A 13,160-nucleotide genomic window follows, 5' to 3' on the forward strand; every position below is an offset into this window, starting at 1 on the left:
CCTGGGGCAGAGGCTAGAAGGAAGCCTGGGCTCACAGTTACCCCATGTTGCACTATTAACCACTACCCAGGGAGGAGGTGTCACAAGCCTGACTGTGAAGCCAACCAAGTTAGTCAAAAAAAGAAGCACTAGCAAGAGGATGCCCACCTATAAACAAAGACGCTCAAGGCCATTTCTGTTGCTCTCCCTACCCTGAATTTTCTCTTCCCCTAGACTGAATTAGAAACAGAACAAATATCCTCCTCCCCACCCTACCCCAGCAGGACTGATGATCAGAATGAGGCAAATTCCAAAACACTATATTGACCATATCCTACCACTGGCATCTTCTAGAGGGGATACAAGTGATCTTGCTTGTAGATTCTTTTTTTTTTTTTTTGTATGTATGTATTTTATGCCAGAGGGCACATGTGCATGCATGAGAGAGAAAGAGAGAAAACAAAACAAAACAAAACAACGAACAAAACACCCTATAGTGGAGCCTGGGCATGGCACAACCCCTTTTCTTCCAATTCTCCATCCCGTCAGAATCTTGAGTGTTAGACCTGCCCCTAAACAACCTTTAGGTAATTTCTCTATCAGGAAAGAAGAAGACAGTTACAATGACCTTCATCCAGAATCCTCTGGCCAGAGCCTTCCTGGCAAGTAAGCTATCAAAGTACCCGCAAATCAAAGTGACCCCTCCCCTATAAATGCATCCTGTCTTCTCAGTAGGGTGGGCTGAAGCACATCTGGCTTTAGGACCCCCAGGGAAATTTTCTCTCAATAGATTTTCTTTTTCTCATGAGATAGTACCTTCTGAGTCTTACTCTGAACCATGTGCCCATGCCTGGAGTATTTTTAAAGCCTACAGAGCCAGGAGTTAAACTCTGGTCTGCCATGTGGGATCATCCTTCTTCTGCACAGTCACTAAGCACTGCGCCGCAGGGCCAGCCCTCTAGCATGTATTTAGCACTCACTATATATGGCATGTAACTCCCACAGGGTAGATACCATTATCATCATCCCTATTTTACACATGAGGAAAATGAGATACAATGAGACTGAGTTGCCCAAGGTCGCAGAGGAATGCAGACCCAAGTCATCTGGCTCCTGTGTTTGGGACCCTAACCACTATACTATACAGCAATTCATCATCAACTTTGCTGAAATCCTTTTTAAGATGTGTTCCTCAACAGATTATCATTTCCATGAAAGTAAAAAAATTTTTTCACACAGAAGCTATCACTATGATGATGCATCATGGGTATTTAATAAACATTTGCCAAATGAATAAATAAGAAAGCCTAGAATGAGGCTCCAGGTGTGACTCAGAAACTTCTCTGGTTCTCTCTTCCAGACTCCTTTGACAGTTCTTGAGTTTAAGAACTCAAGTGCTCCTTGTCAAAGTAGTCAAGGAAGAGCAAAGACTTAGGTTTGGCCTCAGAATGTGAGCAGAGTGTACCTTGCAGCCAGCCTATGTCCTGGGCCTTTCAGGCTCACTCACTGGAAAGGAGCTGACCATAAGGTCCATCTAATCCCAGGCAGGGGCACGGTAGCTGAGACGCCTACCCTCCTGAGAGATGAAGTACTTCTCAGTTTTATCGTTCCCTGCTTATTCTCTGCACATACCACAGGATCTCATAACAGATGGGTAACTGGATTTAAGTGTTCCTATTTCCATGTCAAAAATGTCACCTCTTAAGTCCTAGTTTAATACTCTTCCCCTCCCACACTTTCCTTCCACTTTGTCTCTAGTGTCCATAACATTTTCAATACTTTGTGTCCTCCAGTCTTTCAGTCTCTACCATAGAGTGCAGACAGTCAGTATATGTTGACACATGCAATGTCTCTCTTTCATAGCCTGACTTGCTTCATTCAGCAACAAATCTTCCACATTTATCTACTTTCTGTCAAATTCCAGGGCCTTGCTCATTTTTATGGCTGAATAGTATTCCATGGAGTATATGTGCCACACTTTTTCAATCCATTCATCTGTTTGTGAACATTTGGGTTGGTTCCATCGTTTAGCAATTGTGAATAGTGCTGCAATAAATATAGTTGTGCAAGCGCTTTTCCAACTGAGTGTTCTCCTGTCCTTTGGGTAGATACCCAGGAGTGGAATTGCTGGATCATATGGTAGTTCTAGTTGAAGATCTTTGAGGAACCTCCATATTGCTCTCCACAGTGGCTGGACCAATTTACATTCCCAACAACAATGTAGGAGTATTCCCCTTTCACCACATTCCTGCCAGCACTTATCATTTTTTCTTTTAATCTGTGCCATTCTGACTGGGGTTAGATGGTATCTCATTGTGGTTTTGATCTGCATCTTCCTTATGATGAAGGATGATGAACATTTTTTCACATGCTTTTTGGCTGTTGTATGTCTTCCTTAGAGAGTTGTTTATTCAGTTTTTCCATCTTTATTTCCCTTTGAAAATCCCAAGCATAATTCTTTTCAAATAACTTTTTCATACTGTCTCAGTATTCACAATGATAGCTCTCCTCATTCTCTTCCCCAATCAACTGGTTTTTGTAGCACTTGTCTCCATGTCACAAATTATGTATTTTGATATTTGTCCTATTGGTTAGCTGTCTCCCTCTACCAGAATGTTCCACAGGGTCTGTAACTTGTGGCTGTTTGTACACAGCTGTGTACTAAACCTCACAACAATGGCAGGCACGCCACAAGCCTTCCATTGACATTTGGTAAGTGATGGATCTATGTCAATTCCTTAGCACGGCACCATGCCTGTCTACTACTGGGTGCACTGTTTACAGTAGACTGTCTATACTGTTTACTACTCCTTTTAATTTTTCTTTTAATTGCCAAAAGCTATATATGCTCACCAGAGACAGGGAGAAAGCATCCCCCAATGGGGCATGGTCACTTAGCAATCCCTTCTCCATTTCTCCATTTGATCTGGATTTTAGGCATGCACATGTACCCCACATGTTTCTCAAGACACTGGGGCCAGGATTCAAACTCAAGTCAGCTATGTGGGATCTGGGTCCCTTAACCACGAGGCTACTGGGCCAGCCTTATTTACTATTCTTAGTAAAAAATAAGTTTAGACCAGCTTGTTGGCACAGCAGTAATTCACTGTTCTAGCAAAGCTGGAAGGTCATGAATTCAGTTCCCTAGTCAACCTGTATACCCTGGTCACAACTCGGCTGAGTGGGGACCCATTGAAGGTTCTTCTCTCTCTCTCTCTCTCTCTCTCTTTCTCTCTCTCTCTCTCTCTCAAGAAATAAGCTTAAAAGAAAAGTGTAAGCAATGGAGATGATGCAAACAGAGTGGCAAACTGGAGAGCATGCTTTGCAGCAGCCAAGGCCACATGGGAGGCCAGAGTTAGTGTCAACCCAATCTGAACATACTGTGTGCAGTGGCACTCACCTGTGGTACTAATTGGGAGGCTGGGATGAGAGGATCACAACATAGTGACAAAAAGATCCTCCCTGCCCAACTGCATGCTCTCTCCCTCTCATGGAAAGAAAAAGAAGAAGAAGGAAGAAGAAGGAGAAAGAAAAAGAAGGAAGGAAAGAAAGAGAAAGAAATAAAGGAAGGAAGAGAGAGAAAGGAAAAGAAAGAAAGAAAAGTGTGTTTACTTCTGGCCTGCCTGGTGTGGCTGAGCGATGATGCACCGGGAATGTCCTACGTGGGTTTCACCCGAATAGCTGCCCTGGGTGATTATGTTGGGAAGAACCTTAGGAGTGAGGATGTGAGTCCTGGTGGTGGGGTTTCCTCCACTTCTGGCGATCTCAGACTTAGTAGATGCTGGCCGCTTTTGTGTTTTGGGATCCGGAGCAGCCAAGCAGAAGGACTGGCAGGTGAGAAACTGAATTGGCTTCTCTGACTTCCATCAGCAGCTATTGCCCTCTCTGGATTTCAAGGACTCGTCCTCGTGGGTATCCAGGCGCTGCTTAGAGCCCAGGCTTTACATAACCAAGTCCACCCGCAATCTCTTCTCCTCCATTCTCCTCTCGGGATCTTGAGCACGCAGGCACAAGTGGCATGAGTTTAAGTCACTGGATCTGGGACTCCAAATGCAGTTGGCTACATGAGAGTCCAGCGACATGGCCATTACACCAACTGCTGGTCCTGAAAGTGATTGAACTTTTATTCCACATTTGAAGTCCACAGGAAAAAATATGGATGGCAAACTAGAAGTGTTCCACTGTGACTTCTTCAAAATGGATCCCAAACATTGTGGATTAGTAAAACCACCCATTATGCTTTTCCATATGCTTTTTCAGAATTTAGGAATAGAAGCACTTCTTTGATCAGTGGGTATTCCTTTAAAGGTACTTGGGATCATCCCAATTAAAAGTGAAAGAAAGGCACTTTGGAAACTTTTATATGACTGATATTCCTGTACTTCTACATATAGATATGTATGGGTAGAACCAAATATGTTTATTAGTGAAAGAGAATACCAGAAACTAATGGCAAATCCCAGAAATCCAAACTTCCATCAGGTATTAAGTGTTCTCTGGCAAGCAGCTTGTGAGATTACACTTCTGCACATAGAACCTTGGTCATCCTTTGATAAATACACCCAAAATGAGCAGCTGGAAAAGCCAAAACACAGAGAATTAGTAGAACTAATACAGCAAACTCTGTATTTTATCCAGAAGACTCCTCATAGAAATTGATTTACGGAAAACTTAATACCTATTAACTATGATTTTTGGCTGTTGTATGTCTTCCTTAGAGAGTTGTTTATTCAGTTTTTCCATCTTTATTTCCCTTTGAAAATCCCAAGCATAATTCTTTTCAAATAACTTTTTCATACTGTCTCAGTATTCACAATGATAGCTCTCCTCATTCTCTTCCCCAATCAACTGGTTTTTGTAGCACTTGTCTCCATGTCACAAATTATGTATTTTGATATTTGTCCTATTGGTTAGCTGTCTCCCTCTACCAGAATGTTCCACAGGGTCTGTAACTTGTGGCTGTTTGTACACAGCTGTGTACTAAACCTCACAACAATGGCAGGCACGCCACAAGCCTTCCATTGACATTTGGTAAGTGATGGATCTATGTCAATTCCTTAGCACGGCACCATGCCTGTCTACTACTGGGTGCACTGTTTACAGTAGACTGTCTATACTGTTTACTACTCCTTTTAATTTTTCTTTTAATTGCCAAAAGCTATATATGCTCACCAGAGACAGGGAGAAAGCATCCCCCAATGGGGCATGGTCACTTAGCAATCCCTTCTCCATTTCTCCATTTGATCTGGATTTTAGGCATGCACATGTACCCCACATGTTTCTCAAGACACTGGGGCCAGGATTCAAACTCAAGTCAGCTATGTGGGATCTGGGTCCCTTAACCACGAGGCTACTGGGCCAGCCTTATTTACTATTCTTAGTAAAAAATAAGTTTAGACCAGCTTGTTGGCACAGCAGTAATTCACTGTTCTAGCAAAGCTGGAAGGTCATGAATTCAGTTCCCTAGTCAACCTGTATACCCTGGTCACAACTCGGCTGAGTGGGGACCCATTGAAGGTTCTTCTCTCTCTCTCTCTCTCTCTCTCTTTCTCTCTCTCTCTCTCTCTCAAGAAATAAGCTTAAAAGAAAAGTGTAAGCAATGGAGATGATGCAAACAGAGTGGCAAACTGGAGAGCATGCTTTGCAGCAGCCAAGGCCACATGGGAGGCCAGAGTTAGTGTCAACCCAATCTGAACATACTGTGTGCAGTGGCACTCACCTGTGGTACTAATTGGGAGGCTGGGATGAGAGGATCACAACATAGTGACAAAAAGATCCTCCCTGCCCAACTGCATGCTCTCTCCCTCTCATGGAAAGAAAAAGAAGAAGAAGGAAGAAGAAGGAGAAAGAAAAAGAAGGAAGGAAAGAAAGAGAAAGAAATAAAGGAAGGAAGAGAGAGAAAGGAAAAGAAAGAGGAAAAGTAAGAAAGAAAAGTGTGTTTACTTCTGGCCTGCCTGGTGTGGCTGAGCGATGATGCACCGGGAATGTCCTACGTGGGTTTCACCCGAATAGCTGCCCTGGGTGATTATGTTGGGAAGAACCTTAGGAGTGAGGATGTGAGTCCTGGTGGTGGGGTTTCCTCCACTTCTGGCGATCTCAGACTTAGTAGATGCTGGCCGCTTTTGTGTTTTGGGATCCGGAGCAGCCAAGCAGAAGGACTGGCAGGTGAGAAACTGAATTGGCTTCTCTGACTTCCATCAGCAGCTATTGCCCTCTCTGGATTTCAAGGACTCGTCCTCGTGGGTATCCAGGCGCTGCTTAGAGCCCAGGCTTTACATAACCAAGTCCACCCGCAATCTCTTCTCCTCCATTCTCCTCTCGGGATCTTGAGCACGCAGGCACAAGTGGCATGAGTTTAAGTCACTGGATCTGGGACTCCAAATGCAGTTGGCTACATGAGAGTCCAGCGACATGGCCATTACACCAACTGCTGGTCCTGAAAGTGATTGAACTTTTATTCCACATTTGAAGTCCACAGGAAAAAATATGGATGGCAAACTAGAAGTGTTCCACTGTGACTTCTTCAAAATGGATCCCAAACATTGTGGATTAGTAAAACCACCCATTATGCTTTTCCATATGCTTTTTCAGAATTTAGGAATAGAAGCACTTCTTTGATCAGTGGGTATTCCTTTAAAGGTACTTGGGATCATCCCAATTAAAAGTGAAAGAAAGGCACTTTGGAAACTTTTATATGACTGATATTCCTGTACTTCTACATATAGATATGTATGGGTAGAACCAAATATGTTTATTAGTGAAAGAGAATACCAGAAACTAATGGCAAATCCCAGAAATCCAAACTTCCATCAGGTATTAAGTGTTCTCTGGCAAGCAGCTTGTGAGATTACACTTCTGCACATAGAACCTTGGTCATCCTTTGATAAATACACCCAAAATGAGCAGCTGGAAAAGCCAAAACACAGAGAATTAGTAGAACTAATACAGCAAACTCTGTATTTTATCCAGAAGACTCCTCATAGAAATTGATTTACGGAAAACTTAATACCTATTAACTATGATGTATTTTTTCACAATAAACCACTGTTTTGAGAAACACAGTGCCAGGCTAATAGATCATTCCTGGGGTCCAGTTGACGCAATGGATGTATTGATACAAATAAAGAAAAGTGAAAGTAAGTAATATATACCCTCAAGACCGCAAACACCTTTTCGAAGCCATAGAGTGTTTCAAAGATTATACCTATAAATGGCTAATATTAAATAAAATTAGTTAAATCTTTGACTATTAAAAATATCCTAAGATGTTCAGGGAAAATATTTATCAAGATAAGATAACCCAAAGCAAGAACAGGAAGTGACTGCTAACCAGCACAAGGTTTATTATAGGAGGGACAAAAACTATCTTAGAAGTGGACTACCATGGTGGTTGTCCCTCACTTCAATATGACTATATTAAAGAAACATTAAATTGTATGCTTTCAGTGGGTGCAATTGATAGAATATGAATTATTCTGAATATAAAGCTGTTAACATTTTTAGCCGTAGGTACCATTCAGCTCTTCTTCTAACTTTGAATTTGTGTTAACTTTAGTTTGCTCACAACTAATGGCTTCTGGGGAATAGCTGTGGTATCTGATGGCCACTTCTAGTCCATTACTCAAAAGAGATCCTTCACTGCGTTCAGCCTCCAACTTCCTCTTTATCGGAAACTCACAAGAAAAGAAAAGCAAACACTAAATAAAAACGTGCTTATCACAAAAGCAAATTAAGTTTTCTAATTGTTCAAGAGGACATCCAATGACCTACCCTTGGATGAAAAACTGTTCTTCTGAAATCACAACCAATCACGTGACTGACCCAGGGGGCCACAAATGGTACCAATTATTCAGTTCCCAGGGTTATTTATTAAACAAGTGAGTACAGAGAGAAACCCTGGGGAGAGCCTGCCAGGCCTTGACTTCTTTGGTAGCATGTTAAATGCCTGGACAGATATCTCATGAATTCTGCAGTTTATTTTAGCAGACTCCCTTGCAATTTAACGCCTGCTCAGTGTTGATAAATTGGCAAATATATTAACACGCTTACAGCAAAGCACACCCACCGCTGATATCTCACAGGACACTCAAGTTAACACTTTTTCATTCAAAATCTTCTCAGAAGAAAAATTGAAGTCTATAAACACTTAGAATCTTTCTGACAGTTCCTTTAGACAAAGATGTGTTTGGTTGTGATGGAGTTTTCCTGGACATGCATTGTCAGATCACTATGGTTTTAACTTATATTCAATGAAAGTTACATTTTTGGAAATGTGTTTTCTGAAAAGAGAGCTGCGTCTTCTCATCGCTGCTGCATCGATGCGCAGCCCTGCCCTGGAGAGGCCCCATGATCACACATCTGGGTCTCAAAAGCAGCTTATGATGACTTACGGGCTGTAGCTAATTGAGAATTTCAAGTGAAATGAACATTACAAGCTATCGCTCCAGTGCTGGTCTTTGTCAGGCCATCGATTCCCACAATTGTTAGGGTATTGCTGTTTTAGTGTCAGGGAAAGACCAACAGTTCATTTACTGGTCCTTTTGCTTTTCCTTTTGTGTCAAGACAACAATTGCAGGAATTCGGACTTCTAGACTTTTTTTTTTTTTAGGTTTTGCTATAGAGAGTAAGACTTCAGACTTCTAGACTTTTTTTTTTTTAGGTTTTGCTATAGAGAGTATGCATCCACCAGAGAGAGAAAGGGAAGGAAAGTGAGAAATTGCCCCTCAGAGGGGATGGCGATGTTACAGTCCCTTCTCCTCCATTCTCTTCTGGAATTTTGGCCATACACACACACATGCATGGCATGATTTTCAAGCAGCCAGGTCCAGGACTTGAACCATGCAGTTGGCTAGGTGGGAGTCAGGTCCAGGACTTGAGAACCATGCAATTGGCTAGGTGAGAGTCCAGAGCCTTAACCACTACCTACTGGCCACTGTATTTTATTTTTCATTCTTAAATTCATTGAGTTGAGCAATTGTCAATTGTTAAAAGTATCTCACTTTTGTGCCCACAAAAAGTGAGTACGTAGCTCACAGCTCACTACTGAAGCCTGGGCCTCTCTGTTATTCTCCAAAGATAGTCCACTACCTTTTTGAGAGAATGTAATTTAAGTCACATCATCTTTCCTTGAGGAACCTTATTACAGACTCCAAATGAAGCATAGCAGGAAGACTAATCATGTTTGCTTGATCCCATGATTGAGTGATCGATTAGTTATTTTTACCTTGCCTTGTTCCAAAAGGGATTTTCTGGTGTTTATGAAGAATCCTTCTTCTAGAGGTTGTCATCCATTTATCTTGGCTTTCTTATTCACTGAAACATATAAACCAAGTGTGCTTCACTCCATGGATAGGTCTCTCTCTGACTATTCTAATCTGTTCTGTTGTTAACAGTAGAAAATACTCAACTCTGGGTAACTTAAGGAACTGAGTTTTATTCAGCTCGTGGTTTGGAGATCCAAGGGCCAGAGTCCACATCTGGTGAGGATCCTTTGTCTACACACAATGTGGTAGAGGCAGGAACACATGTGTCTGTGTCGTATGTGTTATTCCCTCTCTTTAGAAACCCACCGGGGGGACCAGCAGTTAGCATAATGGCTATGTCGCTGGACTCCCATGTAGTCAGCCACAGTTCACGTCCCGGACCCGGTGGCTTAAAACTCACACCGGGTGCATGTGCGGGTGTGACCAAGATCCTGAGAGGAGAATGGAGGAGAAGGGATTGCGGCGTGGCCACCCCCCCTAGGAGGTGATTTCTCGCTTTCTGTCTCTCTGTTTCTGTCTGTCTGTCTGGCAAGCGCACATGCCCTATAGCAAAAATCTCTCCCAAAAAAAAAGAAACCCATTGGGCTACCATCATGAGGGCCCCACACTAATGATCTCCTGCCAAAGACCCTACCATTCAACACATTTTTATCCTCTTAATCTCATCACAAAATCTCAACACATAAATTTTGAAGGGATATTGAAACCATAGCAGTGCTCTGATATTAATTCAAAATTGGGGGTATGGTGCCTTTTCTGGGAAAAGAGTCTATGGCTTTCATTGGATTCTAAAAGGAACTTGTAAACCAAAAAAGTTACGAACTAGCCTGACCGAAGATATTGCTGTTTGCACATAGCCAAGAGCAACATCGCTTCTTGGAATTTCCTTTTGGATCTCATCACTCCAGACCAAACACCAGTGATGGTTCTCTGGGTAAATGATGGTAGGGCCAGACCACCATCTGTCTGGCTGGGCTGACCCTCCTTGGAGTTCCTTTATCAGTTAAGTAACATTTTTCTGCTCAGTAAGCCCTCCAATTAATAGGAAATGCATAGTTGAGAAAAATGAAGCTTCTGAAGAGTCAACAGTTGATAAACAGCTTCAGGTAGTCTAAGCCTCATTTTGTGGAGGTTGGATACCTTGAGAAGTCAGTCACCTGCAAACTTGCTCCTTCTAAGTGTTAGATGCCCAGATGTTCTAAGGGCTGTGCTGAGCTTCAATTTCCATCAATCATGATTTGGATGCATTATCAGTGTTGAGATGCTCCCACCACCTCCACCCCCAGTGTGTACCCTCACCACACTCACACTCCACTCATTAGCCATAATACTTGATGACTATGAGACTACATCATAGTGTCAGTCTTGAAGAAAGGAAAGTTTCTCAAAAGAACTGCCCTAAGAAAGGCATGATTCACTGTTAGAGGTCAGGAATTTGAACTGGTTAGTTTTTATGGACTGCTAGTCCCCAACATGATGGTATTTGGAGTTGGGGGCTTTCAGAAATTAATAAAGTTATGAAGGCACAGCCTGTATGATGGGTTGAATGCCCTGAAAAGAGGAAATGTGTGAGAGCTGGCTTCCTTTGCTCTCCACTGGGTATGGAGACAGAAAAAAGGCCACCTCCAAACCAGAAAGCGAGCCCTCACCAGACATACTGGCAACCTGATGTTGGACTTTCAAGCCTCCAGAACTATGAGGAATAAGTGTTTTGTTGTTTAAGTCACCCAATCTATGGTATTCTGTTATAGCAATCCAAAATATCTAGGCCAAGGGTTTAGAGATAGAAGCACAAACATCTCTCTTTTTGCATCAATTATCAGAGTCCCCAAATCCAGTGACAGAAGGACTTCCTGTGTAACTGAGCTGAGAATCTAGACATGGAGCCTGAGAAAAGACAGATAATATGTTTGATGTTAAGAATTCTCACCATTGTGTGTGTGTGTGTATATATATATATATATATATATACACACACATATATATAAATATATATGTGTGTATATATATTTTGCTATAGGGCACATGCACTTGGCAGAAAGACAGAGAGAGACAGAGACAGAAAGTGAGAAATCACCCTCCATGGAGGATGGCCACATCACAATCCCTTCTCCTCCATTCTCCTCCTGGGATCTTAGGCATGCACATGCACCCAGTGTGAGCTTAAGTCACCGGGTCCAGGACTCGAACTGCTGTTGGAGTCCAGTATGTAGCCATTACACCATCTGCTGATCCCGCCATCTCATACTTTCTATTGTCCTTCTTTTTCTACTTTTTAGATGTTATAAGCACAATTGGATTTAAATCTTGGCTCCAATCTACTTATTGTCATTCAATTTCTCTAAGTCTTTTATTTCTTTATCTGGAAACAATAATATATACCTTGCAAAAGTGTTATAAAGGATGGAGGAGGACAACATATGTAAAGCTCTTAGCACTCGGCTTGGCACTTAAAGATTTTACAAACAAACTCTAGCTGTTAGAGTTAATATCAGCAAATTCCATGAACTGAGTCCTATTTCAAATTAGATATCACCCTATTCTTTTCCCAAAAACAATTCCACCCACCCTTCTTCCTGCTCATCCTTTTCCTGTCTAACCTCGACTCACTTTTCAGATCTGGACTTGCATGTAACCTCCTTGAAAAAGCCCTTGTGGAAACTCTAGTCTAGATTAGATTGCTCAAGATGCTATTCTATAGTCATGTACTATCTTGTCCTTTTTCTTCTGTATACTATAAACAAAATTATTTATTTACTGCTAGATAGTCTACTTCTCCTCTCTTCCACTATAAGCTCAATGAGGGCAGAGATTAAATCCTCTGAATTGTTAAATCCCCAGCAGTGAACAGGTTGTTTTGCTTTTTGTCTTTGCCGTATCATTATTGGTTGCAAGAGTGAGTAAATGACTCAGGAGTAATTGAATCTGTTTCCATTGAAGACTTGGCACTGTGTGAGCCTTAACCTATATTTTCTAAGTGTCCTTTAGGCATCCTTTGCTTTCTCCTCCCAAGGTATTCAGAGGATGTTATTTTTAAAATTTGGACAGTTGATGCTGAACATACACCAAAAAAGTCCTCACGTTTGTTTGTCCTAAGTCAGTCCAGTATGTTGTATTTTCTTTGGCCTTTAACAGTCTTCTGGACTATTATAAATAGACATTGGTGAGCAGCAGGATACCTTCCTGCTCTCAAGTGCGCATGAGAAGGCCTTGTGTCTGGAAGCCAGGTGGATCATACCCTGGAGTGTGCCTGCAGGATGTTATGGCCCTGGAACTTCCTCCAGGGTGGGGATTTTCCTCCACTGCTTCTATTTGTTACATTTCAGTGTGACCAAATGCTCATCATAGCTGGTGATGAGAATTCTTTACTGGGTCCAACTCCCAGGGCTGAATCAGGTTAGAGAAATCCTGTAGGTGGCCCAAAGCTAAAACTAAAAGTAGATTGCCTCTTATATATACCATTAGTGAATTGCCCTGACAAAAATAGTATCCCACTCTTTGCCACTTTCCTTATTGGCACTTATCTATTTCCTGTCCTTTTTAAGAATGTGTTTTGTTTTTGTTTTTGTTTTTTCCTGCAGAGAGATGCAGCAGTAACACACTAGATGAATTACCTGGCTCCTTACCCTTCTAGGAACAGTCTTCATCCAAGATTTTATTCATGAAACTGTAGAGAAATAACCTTCCTTTAACCTACATAGAGGTATTATTTTGAAATCTTGCCAAATAGTTTTTGACTAATTTAGTCCAAATAGGAACAATGGATAATGTAAATACAAAGAAATCCATCTTGGGCTATAAATCACTCAGGTCACTATCAACATTAATAAAAGTAGATGAAAATAGTTTAGTATCTTAGCAGCAAATTAATCAAATTTTAAAACTTATTAAGTCTCAGTTCATCTATCTATACAATAA

At 41.7% G+C, this 13,160-nt stretch overlaps 2 pseudogenes; both read left to right on the forward strand.

Annotated features, from left to right (window-relative positions):
* The window catches only part of LOC102493236 (dimethyladenosine transferase 2, mitochondrial-like), a 13,580-nt pseudogene extending 8,576 nt beyond the window's left edge, over window positions 1-5,004 (forward strand).
* Window positions 5,005-6,088: 1,084 nt separating this feature from the next.
* Window positions 6,089-7,217, forward strand: LOC102493642 (dimethyladenosine transferase 2, mitochondrial pseudogene; annotated as a pseudogene).
* Window positions 7,218-13,160: the final 5,943 nt, after the last annotated feature.

The sequence above is a fragment of the Tupaia chinensis genome, unplaced genomic scaffold (genome assembly GCF_000334495.1).
Source record: "Tupaia chinensis unplaced genomic scaffold, TupChi_1.0 Scaffold143836_1, whole genome shotgun sequence".
In the NCBI taxonomy this organism is placed as follows: Eukaryota; Metazoa; Chordata; class Mammalia; order Scandentia; family Tupaiidae; genus Tupaia; species Tupaia belangeri.